This window comes from Elephantulus edwardii, unplaced genomic scaffold (assembly GCF_000299155.1).
Source record: "Elephantulus edwardii isolate Elephantulus edwardi_28Jun2011 unplaced genomic scaffold, EleEdw1.0 scaffold00031, whole genome shotgun sequence".
NCBI classification, from domain to species: domain Eukaryota; kingdom Metazoa; phylum Chordata; class Mammalia; order Macroscelidea; family Macroscelididae; genus Elephantulus; species Elephantulus edwardii.
Window position 1 is genome coordinate 9,186,400 of NW_006399781.1, and position 24,918 is coordinate 9,211,317.

At 40.6% G+C, this 24,918-nt stretch overlaps 1 protein-coding gene across 2 annotated transcripts in view; it reads left to right on the forward strand.

Moving 5' to 3' along the window:
• VPS8 (vacuolar protein sorting 8 homolog (S. cerevisiae)) overlaps positions 1 to 24,918 on the forward strand; it is a 351,425-nt gene that overhangs the window by 76,380 nt on the left and 250,127 nt on the right. The window lies entirely within an intron of this gene.

Here is a 24,918-nt window from a genome sequence, read left to right on the forward strand (position 1 = left end):
CTTGCCACAGTTTTTCCACAGCAGTGCCGCTGTCTTTCCATCATCATCACCTGTGTCTCATCAACAGGGTCTGCTTCAGTCTCCTTCAAGTCTTGCCATAACACGTCTTGCTCACCTCAAGTCTTGCGTCCCCATATGTGAAAGCATACTTTCTCTTTTTTTAGCAATAATTTTTTTAATTTATTATTAATTTCAATGAAAATTTATGGAGAGTTTGGATTCCCATTCATTTGTTGTTGCACTTTTCTCCCCTCCTAACTCTCCCCCCAGTACACTACCCTCTTCGAAAAGTAAAAGAAAAGTTCTTTCATTGTTTTACAATCCCTCCCCCCAGTTCCACTCCACTATGTAGCCAGCCTTCGCTCTGGACTCCTGTCATGACAAAAAGTACCTAATCACATATCCCTTATAAACAGTTTTCTCCCTCATCTGTTTCAATGCAGTGTACATTACTGAACCCATCTTTCTCAGTCTCCCCCCAAACCTGACATCAGTCCTGTTTTACAACAGTGGCACCACTTTCTCTTATCCTAGTCCCACACCTGCTCATGATTTGCAAGACAATGTGTCTGCAGTTAAAGTAGCTGGAGACCAGTCGAGGCTAACTAATGGTTAAATATGTATGTGTAAATATCCTCTGTCAAACATATATACTCACATAGGTGCATTTGCATGTATCTCATACCAATTCATATTGCATATCTACTTATGTATTGTTATTACTGTGTACCATTGAGTCAGAACTAACCCGTAGCTGGTTGGGAAACCAACTTCTCTGAAAGCTCACTTTCCAATATAGCTGATACAGGAAAACCTCCAGCAGGTTTCGGAGGCAGTCATTGCATGGGAGGAGATTGCCCATCCTCCTGTGGAACAGCTGGTGAATTCGAACTCCATGCCTTTGGGATTGCAGCACAGATTCTTACCACCACGCCATCAGAGATACATTTTTTAAATTATTATTTATGACTGATATTGCAGCATCACTGAACACTGTGACACTGTGCCAAATGTGATAATGGTTACCCATGGTGAACAGTGTTTGCTAGAGCTTCCCAATTAAAACCAAGCCTGGAAGCCGGAGTGGCATCCACTTCCGAAATGGCTTGCCTCCGGAAACTCTGTGAACAGTGCTCAGGTCTTTTGTTCATAGGGTTGCTATGAGTTGTCTACAACTCAACGGCACCTAATAACAACAACAACAACATTGCAGCATCATGCATGTAATAGTGCTTATTGCTGTTACGTATTGCTCTTACCTATCTCTCTCTGTCATATCATGTTGACTTCCTCCTTACTGGCTTTTCTCATCTTTCAAACCATGTCCACTATTTATTTAGTGATTTTCCTTCTCTCATCCTTCCTTCCTTGGTGACCATTCATCCTTTCCTTTTCTGATGCTTACATTGGTGCTACTCATGAATACTTAATTTTTTAAAAAAATCCTTTTCTTTCATAGTAGAGTAAACACATGCTTTGCTGCACTTAATGTAGGTAGTCTTTTTTTCCTTTGGTTATCAGTTTGACAACATCAGATTTTTTTCAGAAGGAAATAGCTCACTGTCTGGTCTATGCCTGTGAAAGAATAGTTTTTATCTTTTTTAAAGGAAATAAGTTCTTGTAAAATTGAGTTTATGATTGTCTTGCTTTTCTAGTGCTTCTGTAGCAGTGATGCCATGTGTGGATAGCCTGAGCAAACAGGAATTGCGTCTCTTCCCGTTTAGGAGGCTAGACGTCCACATTCAGAGTGCCAGCTCTCGGGAAAGGTCTTCTCTCTGTTGATTCTACCGGAAAACCCCTGTTTACGGTGTTTCCATAGGCCTGGCATTCCTTGGCCATCTCCATGTGTATTGGGGTTCCCCAGAGTTAGAGAAATATGGGAGTCTGAGTCCACCAGGACACACTCCACTCCTGGCAGGTCTGTCTTGGCAGTACTGAGGTTCCCCCTCCCAACTCAATTTCCTCTCTTTTTATGCTTTGTGAGATAAAAGAGATTACAGGCTCCATCTAGGTTAATTTGTCTTACTTCTCTCAGCACTGTAATGAAATTCCTCTTAAAACTGTTTGTTTCTCAGATCATGAGAGATGATTGCATAGTTTCTAGGTTCTATCATTATAGACTTATGTGTTGTTGTTGTTAGGTGCTACCCTTGAGTCGAGTATGACTCATAGTGACCACATGAACAAAAGATCTGAATTCTGTTCTATCCTCAGCTATCCTCACACTTCTATATTGTTTTTGTTGTTATGTGTCATCAAGTTGCCTGCAACTCATAGCAACTCTATGTACAACCGCCCTAAAACCTGCTCTGTCCTGTGCCAGTCTTACTGTCCCTGACACACCTACCTCCATTACCCCAGTGACTGAATCAATCCATTTCATCCAGAGTCTTCCTCTCCTGCGCTGTCCCTCCACCCTCCCAAGCATGATGTCCCTCTCCAAGGACTGGTCCCTCCTTGCAACATGTCCAGAGTATGTCAGACAGAGCTTCAGAATCCTTGCCTCCAAGGAACAGCCTAGGCTCACCCCCTCTAGGATGAACCTGTTTGTTCTCCTAGCAGTCCATGGTATATTCAACACTCTTCTCCAGCACCACAGCTCAAAGGCATCAACTCTTCTTCTAACCACCCTAGTCATTGTCGAGTTTCCTGATACATAGCACATAATTGCTTATATAGTAAAAGTACACAATTCAACCTATGGCATTGACTTTCTCAAATATGTATCTCATACACAATGAAAGCTGTCACCACCATTCCATCATAAAAGTAGCTTACTTAAGTGATATGTAAAGGGAAGGGAAAAAACTTCTTGAGAAGAAATATTTTTGTTTTCATACACATATCAAATATGTTGAGAGGAAATAGTTTTCTGTTTTTTAGCAAAACAGAGTTTGAAGGAATTAACTACTGAGTGAATGGTCTCTGAAGGTTATGATATTGCTTATCATAATAGCTAAAACTTCACCTCACATACTTTGGTCATTTTAATGGGAGAGATCTGTTCCTAGAGAAAGATACCAGGCTTGACAAAGTAGAGGACCAGCAAAAAGGAAAGATCCTTAATGAGATGAATGGCCCTGGTGGCTCTAACAGTGGGCACAGGAGAGATTGTGAGGGTGGTGCCGGGCCAGGCCGAGTTCCTTTCTGTTGTAGGTGGGGTCACTGTTGTTGGAGTCACCTCTCCTACACCTACCAACATCAACCGTAAAGTTAAGACTAAACATTAAAGATAAGAAGAGTAAAACTTAAAACAAGGGAATGGTAATGGTCTCCTCCTGTGCAGTGTCAGCCTTGGGGACCTAGTGGAGGGTCAGCTGTACATTGGCTCTGATTTGGCAGCACGGAGTCAGCTGAGTGACTCTTTGTCCCCCTGCCACATTGTTAGGTGCCCCAGGTTGGTTTTCCATGCAGAGAGACCACGTTTGACAGAGTGGAACTTGCCTTACAGGATTTGGTAGGCTACAGACTGTGCCCTGATGATACATGGTTAAGTTCTCAGCTACCAGCCAGACGGCAAGGTGGAGATTAAACCACCCAGTTTTATGAGAGAAAGATCTGGTGATTTGCTTCAGTAAAGATTGTTGTAAGGCGCCATTGAGTCGCCTGTGACCCACGGCAACCCTGTGTACAACAGCTCTGAACCCTGCCTTTTCCTGAGCCAGTCTTACTGATTCCGACACATCAACCCCCATTGCCCCAGTTACTGTATTAATCCATATCATCCGGGGGTCTTCCTCTCAGTAAAGATTATTATAGCCTAGGAACCCCCTGAGGACAGTTGTTCTCTGTCATGTGGGATCACTGTGAGCCGGAATAGACTGGATAGTACCTACCAACAACAATGTGCTGCCCTAACCCAAAACCTTCTTTCTAGGAGCAGCTTGTCAGACCTTTCTCCTGTGCAGCTGCTGGGATGATTTAAACTGACCGATTAACTATATACTATCAGTGGTCTTTATCCCCACCAAACTCGAGTTCTTTTCAGTTTCTTGGCCTCCCTGTTCTTCTTAACTTTGGCCTGACATACTGTCTAAATTATTTAAAAGCAAGATTTTTCTTTGCTAAAGCAAATATAAAACAAAAATTTACAGAAGTACTATTTGAATTTCTCTCTCTCTTTTTTTTTTGCTGAGCTAACTCCCATTTATTTTCAGATCTCAACTTAAATGTCACTTCCTCTCATGCCCTAGGTTAAGCCAGATGCATTTCTTTGTAGAGTACTGTGCCCTTAAATTATTCATTCAGCGTGAGCTTTCTCCACCAAGTCTGTAGCTATATAAGGCCAGGGACCATATCTAATCTTTTTCACTGCTGTACTCCCAGCATCTGGTTTAGCATGCCTAACAAATACCTATTGAAGGGGGCAGAAATACATTTATATTGGATATAGTGTTAGCCTTTGGGGAATATTTTAAATCCAACTTGAGAGGTTTGAACTGAGAATTGGGTTTAAAATTTAACATTTGCAATACATGTATCCATAATCATGACTGATATTGTGTGCTATTCCCCTGACAACTATCTCATTTAATCTTTTTAATTGTGTGGGAATTATTAATATTTGTCCTCATTTTACAGATGAGTAAACTAACACAAAGAGAGGTTGTGTAACTTGCATACAATCAGTAAATTACAGAACCAGAAGAGACACTCAGGCTGTCTCAGGAGCCTTCATTAGATGCTATAAAATATTGCATCTCTCGATTACTTCTTTGATAATCTTATACTCAGATGTTGTCACTCTGGTAGAGCTAAATAATTCATGAATTTTAGGAAGATATTGAAATATGTATATATTTTTATTAATGAAAATACTACTGAATTCATTTTTGCGATCACTGAGTTAATCATACTTGTGTGATGAAGAGTGATATTTCTAACTGTGTTCCCTAACTCAGAAACTGGTAATTAACTGGAGTGCAGGTCCACCTATTTTAGTTAATCTTACTTTGCTGTCTCTGATGGATTAGTTTGTAGGGAGTTGCACCGCTAACACCAAGACTGCACTTCTCTGGTAGTTCAACTCCACCAGCAGCTCTTTGGGAGAAAGACGGGAAATCATCTCCCATGCAGTCTACAGTTTTGGAAACCCAGTGGAGGGTCAGCTGTGAGTTGGTACTTATTTAGTGACAATGAGAGGGGGTGGGGGAAGAGAGAACAATTGTTATTTGTTGTTGTTGCTGACCCTCCAGTGGGTTTTCAGGTGGCCTCAAATCGCATGCCTTCAGGATTGTATCACAGCTTTTTGCCACTCGGCCACCAGAGCTCCCTCACATTTATTTACATTTTATGAAACAAAATGGAAATCTGAATAAATCAACATGGTTTGATAATTTGAATCAACGTAAGATGATTTTTTCTTGGAATTTTTTTTTAATTTGTTGTTGTTGTGTACTGTTGAATTGGATCTGACTGGTACAGGAGGTTGCTCCTCTTTCTCCAGTGGAGCATCTGGTGGATTCGAAGCTCGCGTCTTCCGGATTGCAGTGCACTTTCTTGTCACTAGGCCACCTGAGCTCCTTTCTAAGATGATTTGAAAAATAAGATCACTTTAAGAGATCATTTTTGAAGCTCTGAGAGCTTACCAAATTTCTCTAACTTTATTTAACGTTTCAATGTGAAGTAGACCTTTCAAGGTCATTGTTATAGCAACGGTTGTCATCTATTTTTGTGTTTAGAGGTTGGGCCAAAGAGTGGACAGAACAGAATCCATGTTTCACCAGAGAATAGACTCTGTCCTTCCCCAGAGAAAATTTACTTGATTAAAAGTGCTACTTCTTGGGAGTCAGAGCTTTCCTGCAAGATTATTTTGTTATCATTGTGCCGGGTGGGAAAGAAAAAGAAACGCACAGATCTGTATCTCTTTAACTGCTCTGCTGCTGTTCAGGGTGTTTGCATGCTCCTACCAGTTGCCGAGTTCTGATAAGTCCCTGGAGGTGTCCCTCTTTCTCTCTGCAGGTTTGTGTATCTTTTGTCACACAAGCACTTTCCCCTGCCTGTCCCTCCCCTTTACCTTCACCCCTACCCCCAGCTTTTTGTTAAGATTTTGAATAATTTTCAAACAGTGCAGTCTTCATTGCCTGATTGACTTTAGAATATAAATTAGGAGAATTAATGTCATTGTTCCAGAAAGCTAAGAAATCTGCATCTGCTGTCTCAGTTCTTTTCACATCTTCCTATGAACTCAGGAAAGCCAGAGATTGTATCTGCAGTTGGCAGATGGTAAAATAGGCAGAAGGCAGTCAAATGGTCTATTCAGCCACTCAAACAATTGAAAGGCTTAAATTTAGGTTTCTGTCAGCTTCAGCTTGGAATTTGATTCACATATGTACTTTGCCTTTAATAAATCTTGAATGTCCAAGAATATCTAATAAGAGAAGCAGTCTTCTTTAACTAGTTATAGGGCCCTGCATAGAAGAAATCAGATAAATATTTGCACATTGTTACATTATAGAGACCCAACACTGAGTCATTTCTCAGGGAAATCCTGCAAGGTTTAAGGAGAGAGTCATTAAAGCATTTATTACTGGTGTCTGTGTTGAAAGATTGGGTAAACATCAACAGGCAGAACATGTGGAGTGCAGAGGACATGCGTATGGAAAATAACACATGCAAATAGCCGCTTGATGGACGTCAGCTAATAACAATTGAACTCCATGGTGTGAGGGAAGTACTAGCTTATTTATCCCCTTATTTATTGAAAGGCATGTGGGTAGTTTCCAGTTTGGGACTGTTACAGATAAACATTAATGTCCAGGTTTCTATATGGACATTAAGTTTTCATATCTCTGAGAGAAATGCTCAAGAGTATAGTTGTTGGGACTTAGAACAGATGCTGGCACCAGGGATATCATTGCTGATGTCAGATGGATCCTGGCTGAAAGTAAGGAATACCAGAAGAATGTCTGTTTGTGCTTTATTGACTATGCAAAGACGTTTGACTGTGAATTATGCCAAGTTGTGGCTGACACCGAGAAAAATGGGAATCCCAGAGCACTTGATTGTGCTCATGAGGAACTGACACCTGAATTAGGAGGCTGTTGTGTGAATGGAGCAGAGGAGCACTGCATGGTATGGAATTGGGAAGGGAGCGCGTCAAAGTTGAATTCTATTTTCATACCTATTGAGTCTATATGTTGAGCAAATTATCTAAAAATCTGGACTTTGTGAAGAGGACTGTGGTATCAGGCTTGGAGAGAGACTCATCAATAACCTGTCTAATGCAAGTGACACAACCTTACTTGCTAAAAGTGTGGAGGACTTGAGCACTTATAGCAGACCAAGGAATGCAGCCTTCAGTATGGATTGCGTCTCAATATCAAGAAAACAAGATTCTTATCATTGGACAAATAGGCAGTGTCATGATGGATGGAGAGGAGATTGAGACTGTCAACAGTTGCATCTTGATTGTATACACAATTAACAGCCTTGGTATGAGCAGTCAGGAAACAAGGAGATGCATTGCAGTGGGAAAATCTGCAATTAGGGACCTTTCCAGATTATTGAGGAGAAGTGATGTCAGTTTGAGGACTAAGATGCCTCTGATTCAGGCCATAGTCTTTCCAGTTACTAGCTATGCATCTGAGACCTGAACAATGAATAAGGATTACAGAAAAAAAAATTGATACCTTTGAGCTGTGAGTGGAGAAAACACTGAACATCCCATGGATGGCCAAGAGAACAAACAGATGTGTCTTGGAGAGGGTGCAGCCAGAGTGCTTTTTGGAGGCAGGAATGATAAGGCTTCGCCTCACATACTTTGGACATATTGCTAGCAGCTGTTATTCCTTGGAGAGGCATATGATGTTGGGAAGGGTGGAGGGTCGGTGAAAGAGAGGAAGACCCTCAGCCAGGAGGATTGACATGGTGTCTGCTGCAGTGGGCTTTTGTGTGTCAAGAAGTGTGAGGATGGCACAGGACAGGACTGGGTTTAGACCTTTTGTTCATAGGGTTGCTATGAGTCATACTCAACTACATCTAACAACAACAACAACAATAACAACAGCAGCAACAAAGTAGTTGGACTGTGATAATTGCCTATTTGAATTTTTAAGAAAGTGCCAACATTTTCCAGAGCGGTTGCAAACTGGTACCAGCTACATATGAGTGGTCAGTTAGTTCATCTCCACACTAGGGTTTAATGATTTTTCTATTATTTTAGCTACTCTGGTAGAGGCATCGAGATTTTTATTTGCATTTTCCTAATGGCTAAGGATAATGAAACATCTTTTCATGTTACTGCCATATGCATAATCTTGTTCAGTGAAGCCTTACCCATACTTACTTGATTGTGTTTTATTACTGGTGAGTTTGGAGAGTTTTAAAGGTACTTTTTGGGTCCTGGTTCTTTGTTGGGTATGTGGTTCTCCCAGTCCTGTCTTGTCATCCTCTTATTAGGGCTTTCCACTGAGCAAACACTTCTCATTTTGATAAAATCAAATTTAGCACTAATTTTTTCCACCGTCAGACCTAAGATGAGAACCTCCAGGTTTCCTCCCATGTGCTGCTCTCTAAAAGCTTTATCATTTTGTACTTTTCTACACTGAGTTGACTTTAACAATTGTGTAAACACCAACAATCAAAACACTATGAGATATCATCTCACCCCAGTAAGAATAGCAAAATTTAACAAAACAGCAAGCAACAAATGCTGACAAGGTTGTGGAGAAACTGGGACCCTTATTCACTGTTGGTGGGAGTGTAAAATGGTGCAACCACTGTGGAAGGCGGTATGGTGCTTTCTCAAAAAGGTGCAAATAGAAACACCATTTGACCCAGCAGTTCCACTACTGGGAATATACGCCAAAGAGTCCATAACTGGCACCCAAACAGATATATGCACACCCATGTTTATCGCGGTTTTGTTCACAGTAGCAAGGAGTTGGAAACAACCTAAGTGCCCATCAACAAAGGAATGAATAGAGAAGCTGTGGTATATTCACACAATGGAATACTACGCTGCCTTGAAAAAAAGGGAATTCATGCAATATTATTAAAAATGGGTGACCCTGGAGGACATTATGCTGAGTGAAATATCTCAGCCACAAAGGGACAAATACTGCATGATGCCACTGTTGTAAAACAGCACTGACATCAGGGTTGGGGGAGACTGAGAAAGATGGGTTCAATAATATATACTGCATTGAAACAGATGAGGGAGAAATCTGTTTAAAAGGGATATGTGATTAGGTATTTTTGTCATGACAGGAGTCTAGAGCGAAGGCTGCATAGTGGCGTGAACCTGGCGGGAGGCATTGTATAACGGTGAAAGAATTTTTTCTTTTAGTTTTCTAAAAGAGGAGTGTACTGGCGGGGAGGGGGGGGAGAGAAAAGTGCAACAATGAATGAATGAATGGAAATCCGAAGTCTCTAAATTTTCGTTGAAATTAATAATAAAAAAAAATACCAACAAAACAAAACACACACCATAATCATTTGGTCGTATTTGTGTTTACTTCTGAGTTTTTTAATATTTTCCATAGATATTTATGTCTGTCACAACTTCAGTACAAACTAGTTTTGATTATGGTAGCCAGGCTGTAAGTATTGAAATCAGGCAAGTGATTCCTGCAGGAGGCAGACATGTGAAAGCCCCCTTGCTCCAAGTCCCTGTGGCTTTCCAGTTTTCCACATTCAACTTTCATCATACTTCATTGATGAGCCTTTTAGAAAGCCTTTGTACCAAGCAATAAGGTACGTCCCATTTCTTAAGACTTCTCACCAGTGCCTGATTTTTATCACCAATAGCTTGATTTATAAAACAAAAAACTAGTCCCATTGCCATCATGTTGATTCTGACTCAGAGTGACCCTGTAAAACAGACCGTGTAGAATGGAGCAGAACTTCCCTGTAGGTATTCCAGGTTGCAGGATGGCCAGTCTCCCCAGTGTGGTTAACTGCCTCTGAAACCCCCCTGCAGGGTCAGCTGTAGGTCAGGGCGGACTTGACAGCACACAACAACAACAACAGTAACAACAATCTTTAGAGAAGTAGACTGCCATTTTCTTCCATGGAGCAGCTGGTGGATCTAGCTATAATGTTATTGCATGACTGTCAACGAGGATAAAATCAATGCCCTCATAAAGGCAGCTGAGGTAAATGTTGAACCTTTCTGGCCTGGTCCGTTTGCAATGGCCCTGGCCATTGTCAGCATTGGGAATCTCATCTGCAATGTGGGTGCTGGTGGACCTGCCCCTGTGGCCGGGGCCACACTGGCTGGAGGACCCTCCCCGTCTACTGGGGTTGCTTCAGCTGAGAAGAAAGTGGAAGAAAAACAAAAAAAGAATCTGAAGTCTGGTGATATTTTTATTATACTATACTCTCTGATTAATAGCACATTAGTAGAAGCCTCAGGTCAACATAATTGTAAATGTGTATCTAATAATATAAGTCCATAATGTCTGATGTTAACTGCTCCACCTAATGGCTCAGTTCCTCAATTTATCTCTTGTATTTTGGGTTCAGTGAAAAGTTTTTCTAGAAGATCCTACAGAGACTCAGATCCCTCAGGAGAGTGACTCACATGACTGTAGGTATTGCAGGACAGTTTTTTCACAGAAACTGGCCAGCAGTGGGCCAGGTTGGGCCCATAAACTTAGTCACGCTGCTGCTCCTGTTTTGATATTTTCACACAGCCCCCATTGTGGAAAGTGCTCTCATACATTGATCCTCCAGCTCTTGCTGATTTATGAGACCACGGGTCCACAATTAAGGTAGTTGGAGACCAAAAGGGGTTAAGGTAATGCCTAAAAAAGCTAACTTTAGGTTAATACTGCAGGTGATGACATGGAATTTGGTCTTTTTTCTAAATTCCTTTTGTAATGTGTTCACTATAAAGTTAATCTCTTTTAAAAAAACAACAGCAATCCATACATCCAAAAAAAACCCCAAATATATTTGAGTTTCACTAGTGGTTTCTTGTTGCTTAGTCAGAACCATCTCTGTGGCAGTGGGTAGTGTCCTTGTTGTTGTTAGATGCTATGGAGTCAGTCCTGACCCTTAGCAACCTGTATACAGCAGAATGAAGTCCTGCCTGCTCATGTGCCATCCTCATGCTCTCCGCTGTACTCAAGTCCTTTGCTGGAGCCACCTCATCAGTCCATCTTATTGAGAGTCTTCAGTCCATCTTACTGAGAGTCTTCCTCCTTTTCTTTGATTTTGCTATGTGTGATGTCTTTCTGTAGAAACTGGCCCCTCCTGACACATGCACAGTGTCTCATCTTCCTCACTTTTAAGACAAGTTTGTTGGTTCTTTTGGCAGTCCTCAGTATATGAGATGTTCTTCGCCATCAGCACAATTCAGAGCATCAGTTCTTCTTTGGCCTTTCTTATTCATTGTCCAACTTTCACATGCAATAAATGGCTATTGCAAATACCATGAATTGGGTCAGGCACACCTTATGCCTTAAACTGACATCCTTGCTCTTTGACACTTCAGATAAAGAGGTTCTTTGCAGGAGATTCACGAAGTGCAGTGCGTTGTTTAATTTCTTGGCTGTAGCTTCCATGGATATTGATTGTGGATCTAAGTAAAATTACAACTTGACAACAGTATTTCTATTTATTATGATTCTGTTTATTTATCCAGTTGTGAGGATTTTTTCCCCTCTCTAATGTTGAGGTACCCTTTCCACACTGAAGGTTCTACAGTCTTCATGAGTAAGTGATTTAAGCTTTCTTCACTTTCTGTAAGCAATGTTGTGTCATCTACATACCAGGTAATGAATTGTCCTCCAATCTTGAAGTCCCATTCTTCTTTTGAATAGCGCAACTTTTCAGATTATTTGCCTAGCATGCAGATTGGATAGGTCTGGTGAAGGGATACAACTCTGACACATACCCTTTCTGATTTTGAACAGTGTCCTTACCAGTTGTATTTTCATAGTGCTAAAGCCACTACGTATTATTTTACAAAAACCTCAAAATCACTGCCCTCAAATCAGAACTGACTCCTAGCTGACCTTCCATTGGGTTTCATGGGCTGTAGATTGCATGGGAAGAGATTGCTCATCTTTCTACTCGGATGCCCAAGTGAATTCAAACCACCAGAGACATAAAGCCTTTCGCTTAGCAGCAAAAGTCCCTGTAGACTCTGCTACCGGTTTTATCTACTCTTATTCTTTTGGAAGCAGGAGTGGCATCTATTTCCTAAATAACACGCCTCCAGAAACTATAAACTTTGATAAATGTTGACAGTTGTAGAAGGGATTCGGGCCTTCATAGGGTTGCTAAGAGTTGTGCTCAACTCAAAGACAGTCAGCAACAACATTCTTTTCTTAAGCATTCAGTTTATTTCAGTTTTGAGTAGATTATAGATTTCGTATGGTTCAAAGAAATATGAATATGTATGCAGTGGAAACTTCCTTCCTATCCCAGTACTGTTTGCCTAATTCTCACCAGCTTCTCACTCATTTTTTAAGTGTATTTCTGGCAAATATAAATCCAAGCAAATATACACACACTTATCCACCTACATATTTGTATTTCCTCCCTCTTTACACCATTGTAGCTAATTATTTTTGCTATTTTGCTCTTATTTTTCCATTAATATTTTTAATTTTCATCCATTCATATATATTTTACATTATAATATTAATTAATCAATGCCATTTATTACAATGTCTCATCAGTTCTTTGCTGTATCTTCTCCTTTTCCCTTCACGCTACCCATCTATCTGCTAATCTCTGCTCTCTTTTCCCTCCTCTCCCTGTTAACCCTCCACAGTGTATTTTGGTGATCGTTTTATAGTAATTCATAGAGATTAGTTGCAGAATTTTCTTTTCATTATCTATTTTATGTTCTTATGAATGTTATTTGAAAATTTCAATGTCAGGCTATTTGTTTTTAGTATCTAGAAAACAATTTTACTACATTGGTCATATAACCTCAAGTCTGTTAAAGTCTTAACTGGTTCAAGAGGCTTTTTTTTGTCTATCCAACCAGATTTTCTATATGGGTAATCATGGTGTTTGCAAATAAAGATAGATTTCTTCCTTTTCCAATCTACGTGTCTTTACTCTTTCTTGTACTGTATTGGCTAAAAATTCAGTATAATATAATAAGGATCATGAGAGTGCTGTATTTGTCCTGTTCTCTTTGGAAAGTATTTTTTCATTGACTGAAAAACAGTATATTTATTTTAAGTTTCCTGTAATGCCCTTCATCTTGGGTATGTTCCCAACGATATTAAATATGCTGAGTAGGTTTTATTTGGTGATTTTGGTGGGGTTTTTTTTTTGTTTTGTTTTACTTTTTGTTTGTTTACTATAGATATTGTGAGAAGGTGCATTTTTGTGATGGGGAGCTCTAGTTGGCTTGGTGGTAGGGAGTTGTACTGCCAACCTGCTTCATGGGTAAATAAAGATGAACACTTTTCCTGCGTGATTAACTGCTTCTTAAAACCCACTGGAGGGTCAGCTGAGTTTAACTTGATAGTACACTACAACAGCAACAGTGGTTTTTTCCCATCATAGAGATGATCAAAAAACCCTAGGGATACAGTAGTTAAGTATGAAACTACAACCCAAATGGTCTGTATTTGACCCACCGACTATGGGAGAAAGTTGTGACAATCTGCTTCCATAAAGATTTACAGTGTTGGAAAACAGTTCAACTCTGTTCTACAGAATTGCCATATGAAATATTTCACTCAGCATAATGTCCTCCAGGGTCACCCATGATGTGTAATGTTTTATGAGTTCCTTGTTTTTCAGTTCTGTGTAGTAGTTCATCGTGTGAATATACCATAGTTTTTCTAACCATTCATTTGTTGTTGGGCATTTGGGTTGCTTCCATCTCTTTGCTATTGTGAATAAAAAAGACATTATTCTGAGTGAAATATCTCAGTCACAAAAGGACAAATACTGTATAACATCGGTATTATAAAACAGGACTGACATGAGGGATGGAGGAAACTAAGAAAAGGGGATAAATAATGAACTCTTCATTGGGACAGATAAAGGAAAGAACTGTTTAAAAGGAATATATGATTACTCATTATTTGTATGACAAAGGTACAGAATAAGAGGTGCATAGCAAAGTGAATTGGGGGTAGGAGAGAGGGAGGGAGGGAGGAAATGAATGGCTTTTTTTTCAAATGAGTTGGGGGTATGGAGGAAAATGAAGGAATGGAAAAAATCCAACTTTTCTGTAAGCTTTTGTTAAGATCACAATAAAAAATCATTTTTAAAGACTTGCTATATGAATTGGAATAGACTCAACAGCAGTGAGTGTATAGAGATATTTGACAGCAGTGGGTGTATAGAGATATTTGAGCTTTTTTTTTTTCTTTTCATTTGGCAATATGAGGAATTATATGGTTGATTTTAAAAGCTCAACGAACTTTACATTTCTGGGATAAACCCACTTGGTCATGATGTCTTTCTTATTCTTTTTGTTTTGTTATATGTGATAAGCAGAACTTTCATTCAGAATATTTGCAGCTGTGTTCATGACCAATCTTATTTGGTCATTCCTTGTAAAGACTTTGTATGGCTTTGATAATGCCGCTGGCCTCCTCAGATTAATCTCTCCATTTTTAATTTACTGGAAAATTTTGTGGACTTAGAATTACTTCTTTCTCAATTTGATAGAATTCACCACTGAAAGTATTAAGGGCCTGAATTTTACTTTATTTTTTTTTTTACAGGAAGGTTTTGTTAATAAATGCAATTTTGTTAATAGATTCTGTTTTTCTAGTCTTTAATTTCTTGAGTCAGCTATGATTTTCTGTATCTTTAAAGGAGCTTTTTAGATCTGGAGGAGACTTGAAAAGATGGGATAATGGTGACCATAGTTTGTTGTTGTTGTTGTTAAGTGCCGTCGAGTCGTAGGTGACTTATAGCGACCCTATGAAGGAGAGTTCTCAACACTTGGGTGCCTTTCATTCTCTGTCCAGGTTCATAGGGTTTCAGGAGGCAAGCTATTACGGAAGTGGATGCCACTCCTCCTTCCAAACTTGTTTTAATCGGGGAGCTCCATCCTACTCTGTCCGCATTTGGTAGCCAGCCATTAACGCATTTGAGACACATCAGTGTCACAGTGTTCGGCCTCACAGCAACCACAAGTAACTGCTGTACAGCAGCTTGTACACCAGGGCTATACGACCTAGAGGAATGTCTGAACAAAAACAATGACAGGCCCTTCAGGGTCTCACCAACCCAGCACGCCCAAATGCTGGCAAAGTCCTTCCGCCAGATCCCCAGTTCATCTGGCATGTCTGCTCTGCCGACCCCCATGTGGGGCCCAAAGAACACCAAAATTGCCCAGAGCCCTCAAACCTACTGTGCCTCAAGGAGCCAGAGTCTGAATTCAGCTGACATTAAGTCTCCCAAGGCCCTAGGCAGGACAAAACCTTTCAGGGTCTCACCAAGCTGACCATAGTTTAGTGATGACTAATTTTTTAAAATACAATATGGGAATGAGAATGATTGTATGAAACACATGAATGAAGAATAATGTGAAACACAGTGTATACAAATTTTGTATTCAAGCCAATATAAAAGAAAAAAAAGGAGTTTTTCTAATTTCATCTAGTTGTGAAATATACTGATAAAAGTTTGTTTTTAATATTTATTATCCTTTTTATATCTGGAGAATCTATACTAGTATCATTTCTCATCATTCAGATATTGGTAATTTGTATCTTTTCTTTCATTTTCCTGATTGGTTTCATTAGAAGCTTGTAAATTTTATTGATCTTCTGAAAGAATCAGCTTTTTGTTTCATTTATTTTCACTTTCTTTTCCTCTCTAGCTTTCTGTCTCATTTATTTTGGCTTTGATTTATTGCTTTTAATATTCTACTTTCTTTATATTTAATTTGTTGCTCCTGTCTAGTTTTATAAGGTGGCAGTTAAGATCATTGACTCGAAACCTTTCCCTCTTTAAATACAGTTTATCATTCCAGATTTCTCTCTTCGTGCTCCTTTTCTAGCATCTCACAAGTTTGTCTGTGTTGTAAATTCATTTTCATGTAGTTCAGTATACTCAGTAATCTCCCTTTTGATTTCATCTTAGTTCCATGGCTTATTGGGAACTGTTATTTCCTTACAAATGATTGAGGATTTTCCAGACATTTTTCTTTTGCTGATTTCTAATTCCATTTCACTGTAGTCAGAGAATACACTTTGGATGGCTTGTAGTCTTTTAAATTTGAGTCTTGGCTTATAGCATTAAATCATATAATCTGTCTTAATAAATGTTTTGTGTGCATTTATGACAAATGTGTAGTGTGAAGTGTTCTAAAATTGCAGTGTATCAGTTTATTTAAAGCTATCAATTAATTGTGTCCCATTTGTGTTATTGTTTTAACTTTGGCTTCTATTTTCTTTTTCTCCAAAGAGTTTTTTAAAAGGTTTTCTTTCTAAGAAGATTGTTGTTGTTGTTGTTGTTGTTGTTATTGTTGTTATGTGCCGTTGAGTCGCTTGCGACTCATGGCAACCCTATGTACAACAGACCTAAACGGCTCTGTCCTGTGTCAATCTCACTGTCTCTGACACTCCCATCCTGATTTTCCCAGTCACTGAATCAATCCACCTCATAGAGGGCCTTCCCCTCCTGCGCTGTCCCTCCACCCTCCCAAGCATGACGTCTCTCTCTAAGCACTGATCCTCCAGGACGAATCTATTTGTTTTCCTAGCAGTCCATGGTATTCTCAATACTCTTCTCCAGCACCACAGCTCAAAAGCATCAATTCTTCTATCCTCCTTGGTCATTGTCCAACTCTCTGATGCATAACAAGTGATTGTGAAGACCATGGCCTGTATCAAACGCACCTTAGTCTCCAGAGAGACTCCATTGCTCTTCTGTACTTTGGAGACGTCCCTAACAGGAGGCTTTCCCGTGACAATGCACCTTTTAATTTCCTGACTACTGGTGTCAAGAGTGTTGACTGTGGAGCCAAGCAAACTAAAGCTGTGAACAATCTCAATCTCTTCACCATCCATCCTGATGCTGCCAATTGGTCCAGTGGTTGAGAATCTTTGTCTTCTTGACATTGAGCCTCAATCCATATTGGAGGCTGCAGTCCTTGACCCTCTGCAGCAGGTGCTTCAGGTCCTCTTCAGTTTCTGCAAGCAGGGTTGTGTCATCTGCATAACGCAGATTGTTGATAAATCATCCACCAATCTTGATCTTAGAGCCCAGTCTCCCAGATAATATGTTCTGCATATAGGTTGAAAAGGTATGGAGATAGGATGCATCCCTGGCATACGCCCTTCCCAATTATGAACCATGCAGTGTTCCCTTGCTCTGTTCTTACGACTGCCTCCTGGTCCAAGTATAGGTTTCACATTAGCACGATCAAGTGTTCTGGGATTTTCCCCCCTCATCTGTGAATACTTTATTGTGTTATCAGATAATTGTTATGAGCAGGTAATGCTTTCCGTACCAATTCTGCTTTCTAGAATTTTTGTTTGTGTTTCCTTTGTGAGGATCTGTTTTCATCACTGCTCATGAGAAATTGCATATTATGGTGCTTTCTTATATTTAGGATAAAAATTCAGTTGATTATTAGTCACATTTATTATTTTTTAATTGTTAAAACTTCTAAACCCTTTCTCATTTTTGTCTGACTGATTTCTCCTGGACTATGAGAGATGAATTAAATTGTCCTGTGTACAGTGAGTAAGTATGACAGCAAAAGAATTTATGCCTTTGAGCTGTGGTGTTGGAGAAGAGCACTGAACATCCCATAGATGGCCAAGAGAACAACCAGATATATCTTGGAGAAGGTACAGCCAGAGTGCTTTTTGGAGGCAAGAATGATGAGGCTTCACCTCACATACTTTGGACATGTTGCTAGCAAGGATTGTTCCTTGAGAGAGGGACATGTACTGGGAAGGAAGGAGGATCAGCAAAGGAATGAGGTGGATTGACATGGTGCCTGCTGCAATGGGTTCTGGTGTGTCAGGAAGTGTGAGGAAGGCACAGGATAGAACAGGGTTCAGAGCTTTTATTCATAGGATTACTATGAGTCATACTCGACTCACCAGCACCTAACAATAATAACAACAACAGCAGCAACAACTAACAGTACTCTTAACTCTTAACAGTGCTCTAATGGGACCTCTTATGACCTAGGGGTAAGGAGTGATGCTTCCAGCCCAAAGGTGTGCAGTTCACATCCAGCGGGTGATCTATGAGAGAAAGATGGACAGTCTCCTCTTGTGCAATTTTCAGTCTCTGAAAACCCACTGGAGCGTCAGCTCTGAGTGGGTTCCAACTCAGTGAGAGGGGCTAATAACAACCAACAGTGCTTTCTGTCTATTTTTCCTTCTATCTACTGCTTTACCTGTTGTAGCATTTACTATCTAGGAGCCCTGGGGACACAGTGGATAAGCTTTTGGCTACTAACTACAAGGTCAGTGCTTTGAATCCACCAGCAGCTCTGGGGAAAAGACCAGGCAATCTGCTCCTGTAAGGATTACAGCATTTAGGATGATTCTACTCTTTTCCTGTATTGCTGCAGTGAGTCAGAATGGACTTGACAGCTTTAATAACAATATATAACATATAGTAATGTGGTATATGTTGGTTTTGTTTTGTGCTGTCGAGTCACCTGCGACTCATAGTGACCCTATGTACAACAGCTCTGAGCCCTTCTATGTGTTGAGCCGATTTCATTGTCTCCAATACACATTACTCCAGTCACTGAGTCAGTCCATCTCATTGAGAGTCTTCCCCTCCTGCACTGTCCCTCCACCCTCCCAAGCATCACGTCTCTCTCTAAGCACTGATCCTGCCTTGCAACATGTCCACACTAGGTCAGACGAAGCTTCAGAATCCTTGCCTCCAAGGTGCAGCCTTGTTTCACCCTCTCTAGGACAGACCTGTTTGTTCTCTTAGCAGTTCACGGTATATTCAGTGCTCTTCTCCAGCAGTACTTCATTTATTTTCATTGTGAATTTATTGGCTTGTGTAATGCTCTTTAGCCTGCATTTAATTGTATCTTACAGTAAAATCACAGCTAATTCTTGCCTTTTTTTTTGCATGACTTACCTTCAGTTACTCTTTAATTTTCAATTTTTCTGAGTCATTTATATTTGTTTCTTTTTTTTACTACAGAGATGAGAATTTTTCACATTTCAGATTTTTTTCCCCCCTCTTCAGATTTCAATCTGGAAATCTTGAGTTAAGCCTAATACTCATTTTTGGTTTATTTTCCCCCAAATCCTTATTTCTCTTTGACTGCGCTATCAGCCTCCTGCTGTCAATCTCGGCTTTTCAGATCTTCCAACCATGGAATCACTAGAGTAATTTGTCTAAAATGGTAATTCCCCCTTTCTTTTCCCCGTGGTGAGACCTTAGTGCTTCGTGCTAGGCCAGGATATATACTGGCTGTGTGAGTACCCACGAGCTTTCAGTATCTAGTGTTAAAGTTTGCCTAGACAGTAGACTCTGGTACCCACAATCTCCTGAATATTTCATGTGTCAGCCACATTTTATTTCCTGTGTTCACCTTGAAGCTCACAAAATTTTAATAACTAGTCTTAGTTTGTTGTTGTTATGTGCCATTGAATTGGAACCAACCCATAGCTGACCCTCCAGCAGTTCCTCAGAGGTAGTAAATAGCACAGAAGATTGCCCATCCTTCTCCCTCAGGGCAGCTGATGGATTTGAACCATTGCCTTACTTATGGATTATATTTAAGAATAGCGATGCCATTGAGTTGTGGTGCTGGAGAAGAGTCTTGAACATACCATGGACCACCAAGAGAATAAATAAGTCTGTCTTGGAGAGGGCGGAACCAGGTTTCTCCTTGGATGCTAGGATTTTAAAGTTCCATTCTCACATCCTTTAGGAATGTGGCCAGGAGCAACTAGTCCTTGGAGAAGGACATCATGCTTGAAAGGGAGGAGGGATAGTGCAGGAGAGGAAGACCCTATGGGAGATAGATTGACTTAGTAACTGGAGCAATGAGATTAGGTATGTCAGAGGCAGTGAAAGCTCAGGGCAGGACAGGGTTCAGGGTTTTTGCACATAGGATTGCTGTGAGTCACAGGCAACTCAATGGCACATGACAACAACAACAACAAATAGTCTCTATAGTGAAATTATGATTGATGTGCCTATATTTTTATTTGACATTTAGTTTTATTCCATTGTTTTTATTTTTCCTTTCTTATTTGAGATGATAAATCACATGCCAAGAATTTATACAATATATATTGTTTAAAGTATAATTGTAATGGAAATATTTGTAGAACCTCTTGTCTGTCCTTTGCCTTTCTCTATTGTTCTTTTCATTGTTTATTATGTGACATCGAGTCACTTGAGATTCATAGCGACCCTATGTGCAACAGCCCTAAACCCTGCTCTATCCTGTGCCAATCTCACTGTCTCCGACACAACCACCCCAATTACTCCATGCACTAAATCAATCCACCTCATTGAGGATCTTCCTCTCTTGCACTGTTCCTTCACCCTCCCAAGCATGACGTCTTTCTCCAAGGACTGGTCCCTCCTTGCAATTTGTCCAAAGTATGCCAGGCGAAGCTTTAGAATCCTTGCCTCCAAGGAATAGCCTGGTTTCACCCTCTCCAAAAACAAATCTATTTGTTCTCTTAGCAGTCCCCAGTATATTCAATACTCTTCTCCAACACCACAGCTCAAAGGCCTCAATTCTCCCTCTGTCCTCCCTAGTCATTGTCCAGCTCTCTGATGCACAACAAGTTAATGCCAACCATGGCCTGTATCAGGCACACCTTAGTCTCCAGAGTGACACCATTACTCATCAGTATGTTAGATCTCTAACAGCAGAGTTTCCCATCACAATATGTCTTTTAATTTCCTGGCTGCTGGTGCCATGATTATTGACTGTGGAGCCAACATTAATTTTGCTCACTTTTCTTTCTTCTGCTTAAATAATTTTATCTGTTTTTCGTAGGATCCATTCTCCTTTTGGGGTGCTGGTGGTGTATTGTGTTGTTTTGCTAGCCAGAAGGTTGGTAGTTTGAAGCCATGCTGTGCAGGCGGCATCTGGGGCAGTCTCCTTTGTGGAGCTTCATGTCCTTGGAGACTCAGTGAGGGGTTGCCATGAGTCAGGATGCAGGACAGCACTGAATTTTGCTTCAGTTTTGTTCTCCCTTTAGCTTCAATTTTCTTATCCTTTTTCTGATTTTGTTTTCCCTGCCTCTTCTCCTTTATTGGTGTTTACCAGCTCACATTCTTTCCAGTGCTTTACTGCGTTTTCTTCCAGAGTCTTTATTGTTCCATGTGTAGTCTTTCTTAGTGAGGCAGTTTTCTCTTTAAGGACTTCACCCCTCCCCTTTTAGCTTTAATAAACTGAAATTTATTCTGTCACAATTCAAGGGGCTAGAAGTCTTATATCACAGTTCTGGTACCAGGGTGATGCTTTTTGGTTTGTATCTCCTAGTTATGGAACTTTCCAAGTAGAGGAATTTGGGTTAAAGGACAAGCTCCTGGCTCCCCTTTCTTGGTGATATGGAGGTCCTCCCACTAAGGGCTTCTGTCTGACATTCACAGGTAATTAGTTACAATTTTGAACCACTCGCATATTTTCTTTATTTCTTAACTGCTGGTGTATTTTTTTCTTCTAATATCTTTATTTTAATATTGGACTGGTTCATTTTTCATTCTCATCATTGGATGAGTTGGATTTTTTGAATAGCTATTTGTTTGGGATTCCTGGGTAGAGTGAGAGAAGAATCAGGGTAGCTTGTTTTTTCTAGCTCCTGTAACTATTTTCTCTGCTCCCAAAGACACGGAAGTCTTCCTATAAATGCAGTTCTTCCCTGTGACTCTCTGAGTCACTTCAGCTTCCACACTGGGTCCAGTGCACACAGCACTTGGGACACCTGATCTACATGCCCAGTTCACAGGCAGTTGTGGCATACAAGAGACACTGCTTTAAAACTTCACAGGAAGCCTTTCAACTTCAGATGTTGAGATCGGGGACCTCCTTGCCTTCTAACTCCCTTCAGCAACTGTTGAGAGCACTTTAAAAAAAATAATTATATTCACTTCCATACAAATTTGTATTCATTGTGTTTCACACTTAGTTCATGTTGTGTTTCATACAGTCTTTCCCATACATTATGTTCTTTAAAATTAATCACTATTTATCTATGTCCACCATTACTCTGTCTTGCAGGTCCCTACTGGATCTTTCCCATTTCCTTCACCCCCTCCCTCCACCCACCAAGTTTTGCAACCCCATGATTTCACCCTGCCCACCCTCAGCCCCCGTGTTCCCCATCCTTTCCCCCGCCTTGGACCTTCATACACATTTCACTAGTCATCCGTCTATTTCTACAACAATGGTCTTTATGCAGTATTCGTCATTGTGAAACTTAATTCACTCAGCGTCAAGCTCTCCAGTCTCTCCCAAGTTATGTAGTGTTGCTCGAAATTGTTTCTCCTGAGTGCTGCGTAGTAATCCATTGTGTAAATACACCACAATTTCTCGATCCGTTCAGTTATAATTGGACGTTTGAACAGTTTCCATGCTCTTGAAATCTTTATGTGCACTCTTCAGGCTGCTGATTACACCTGTTACTAGTGTTGATGAAAATGAGTTTTCTAGATTGTTTTGTGGTTCTTAACTAGTGTTTTATCCAAGATTTGTCTTGGAGAAGATGAAGCCAGATTGCTCTTTGGAGAAAGGATGAGGAAGCTTTGCCTCACATACTCTGGGCATGTTGCTGGGAGAAGTTACTCTTTGGAGAGGCAGATCATGTTTGGAAAGGTAAGGGAACGGCAAAGGAGAGGAAGACCCTCAACCAGGTGGCAACAGTGGGCTTGAGTGTCAGAGACTGTAAAGATGGCGCAGGATAGGACAGGGTTCAGGTCTCTTGTTTATAGGGTCGCCATGGGCCCTTCTTGACCAGAGGGCACCTAACAATGACAGCAACAACTAGTGTTTTTAAGATATCCTGGATGTTGAGGAGAAGATGAAGGGGAAATGCTGACACTCATTGAAAGGCTCCTTGGTGGCACTTTGGTTAAGGCACTCCCTTGCTAACTGAAATGTTGGCACTTTGAACTCACCAGCCACTCCATGGGAGATGAGGCAGACCACTTCTGTAAAGATTACAGGTGTGGAAACACTGTGGGGCAGTTCTCCTCTGTCCCGTGGCGTCCCTGCAAGTCCGAATTGACACAGTGGCAGTGCAGCGGTTCATAGTCCTGCCTCACCTCACCGCGTCACAGCCCAATGAAATGAGAGTCTCCGCTGGGCTGGAGCCCAGGTGTCAGTCTGTGAGTCACTCCTGGTGAGCGCAGCATAGCTCAGGCTGAGAACGTGCCTCTCACTTGCTTACTCTGTAGTGTGGGAACTGAACAGCCCCCTCCCGGGGAGTGGGAAGAGTGGGCTGGGCACGTCCTGTTTCCTCTGAGCTCTCCAGGTGATCTGTTTATTTGAGTCTGCTCCTGCTCTCTCACACTGAGCATGAGAACTGCTCTTCCTTGTTTGCCCTGGGTACACTTGTTCCACTTCAGTCAGAAGGAAACTTTTTCTTAATTTTTATTTTATGTTGGATTGCATACAAAATTCATATACATTGTGTTTCACACTTTCCTTCATTCACATTATGTTTCATAAAATCATTCCCATACACTGATGTTTGTGTTGTGTGTGTTTATATAATGCAGTATATTTTAGTGGCATTACATTCTTAGTCAACACTAAACATACGACACAAAAATAAATGCCTTTCCTCTTGAGAGATAGAGAGCTTTGGTGATGTAGTCTGAAGTGAGTTCCCATACACTGTGTTTTATAAACTTAATATCCATTGAATTATGTCCACTATTACCCCATCCTCTCAGGTCCCCACTGGATCTTTCCCATTTCCTTTATCCTCTTCCTTCACCCATTAAATTGTGCAACCCTGTGATTCCCCCCCCCCCATCCTCACCCCTCTGCACCATCCTTTCCCCTTCATGGACCTTGCATACATGTTTTACTAGTTATCCTATTTTTATAATAGTGGTCATAAATAGTGTTAAAACATAAAGGAAGCAGGGATGGGACAGGGATAGCCCTGTATTCCTTTCAAAATGTGGGTGCCTTTTGCCTTTTAAGTAAAATGTTCCTTAGTTTGATGCTTCTGTCAAAGAAGAGATCACACTTGGTTTTCTGCCCCTAGTTCCTTCTCTTGCCTCCTCTTGGGGTGTTTTTCCCTGCCCAGCACTTAGGCCTGTAGGATTTGTAAAGATTTTTATCAAGTCAACCATTTCCCTGTAGCCAGCAGAAAATGAAGGAGTACTCCTGAAATCTGATACTTGGTTACTTTACAGTTTCTAGTCTTAATAAGCTACTGTTGTCCTTCAAATGTATTTCTTTGAAAAAGACCAGAATTCTGGGTTGCCATTCACTTAATAGGAGTTTACACATGATGGATTTAAAGCAATCAAAATATTATAAAACTGAAAAATTACATCAGCTTTAAAGTAGCTGGTCTACAGGATTGTGACAAAACTCAGGCAACTAGCGCAGCCAACAGTATTCTATTATTAATTTGATAGATTTTATTCTAGTTTTTAATTTTTTAAAAGAAATTTATTCACTATGTTGTAATATTAATATATTCTACCTAATACTTACTATAGGGTGCGCTGGTGGCTTAGTGGTAAGGAACTGTGCTGCCAGCCTAAAGGCATGTAGTTCAAATCCACCAGCTGCTCTGTGGGAGAAAGATGGGCAGTCTCTTCACATGTGATTTACAACCTCTGAAAACCTACTGTAGGGTCAGCTATGAGTCAGTTGCGACTCAGTAGCACATAACAACAGTATTTGTTATTGTGAGCTCTGGTGACGTAGTCTGTAGGGAGCTGTATTGGGCAGAGCCTCTGACGCTTTGAATCAGCCAGCCACTCCTTGAAGAATGATGGGCAGAATCTCCTCTTATGTGATTTACAGCCTTGGAAAGTCCGCTAGAGGGTCAGCTGTGA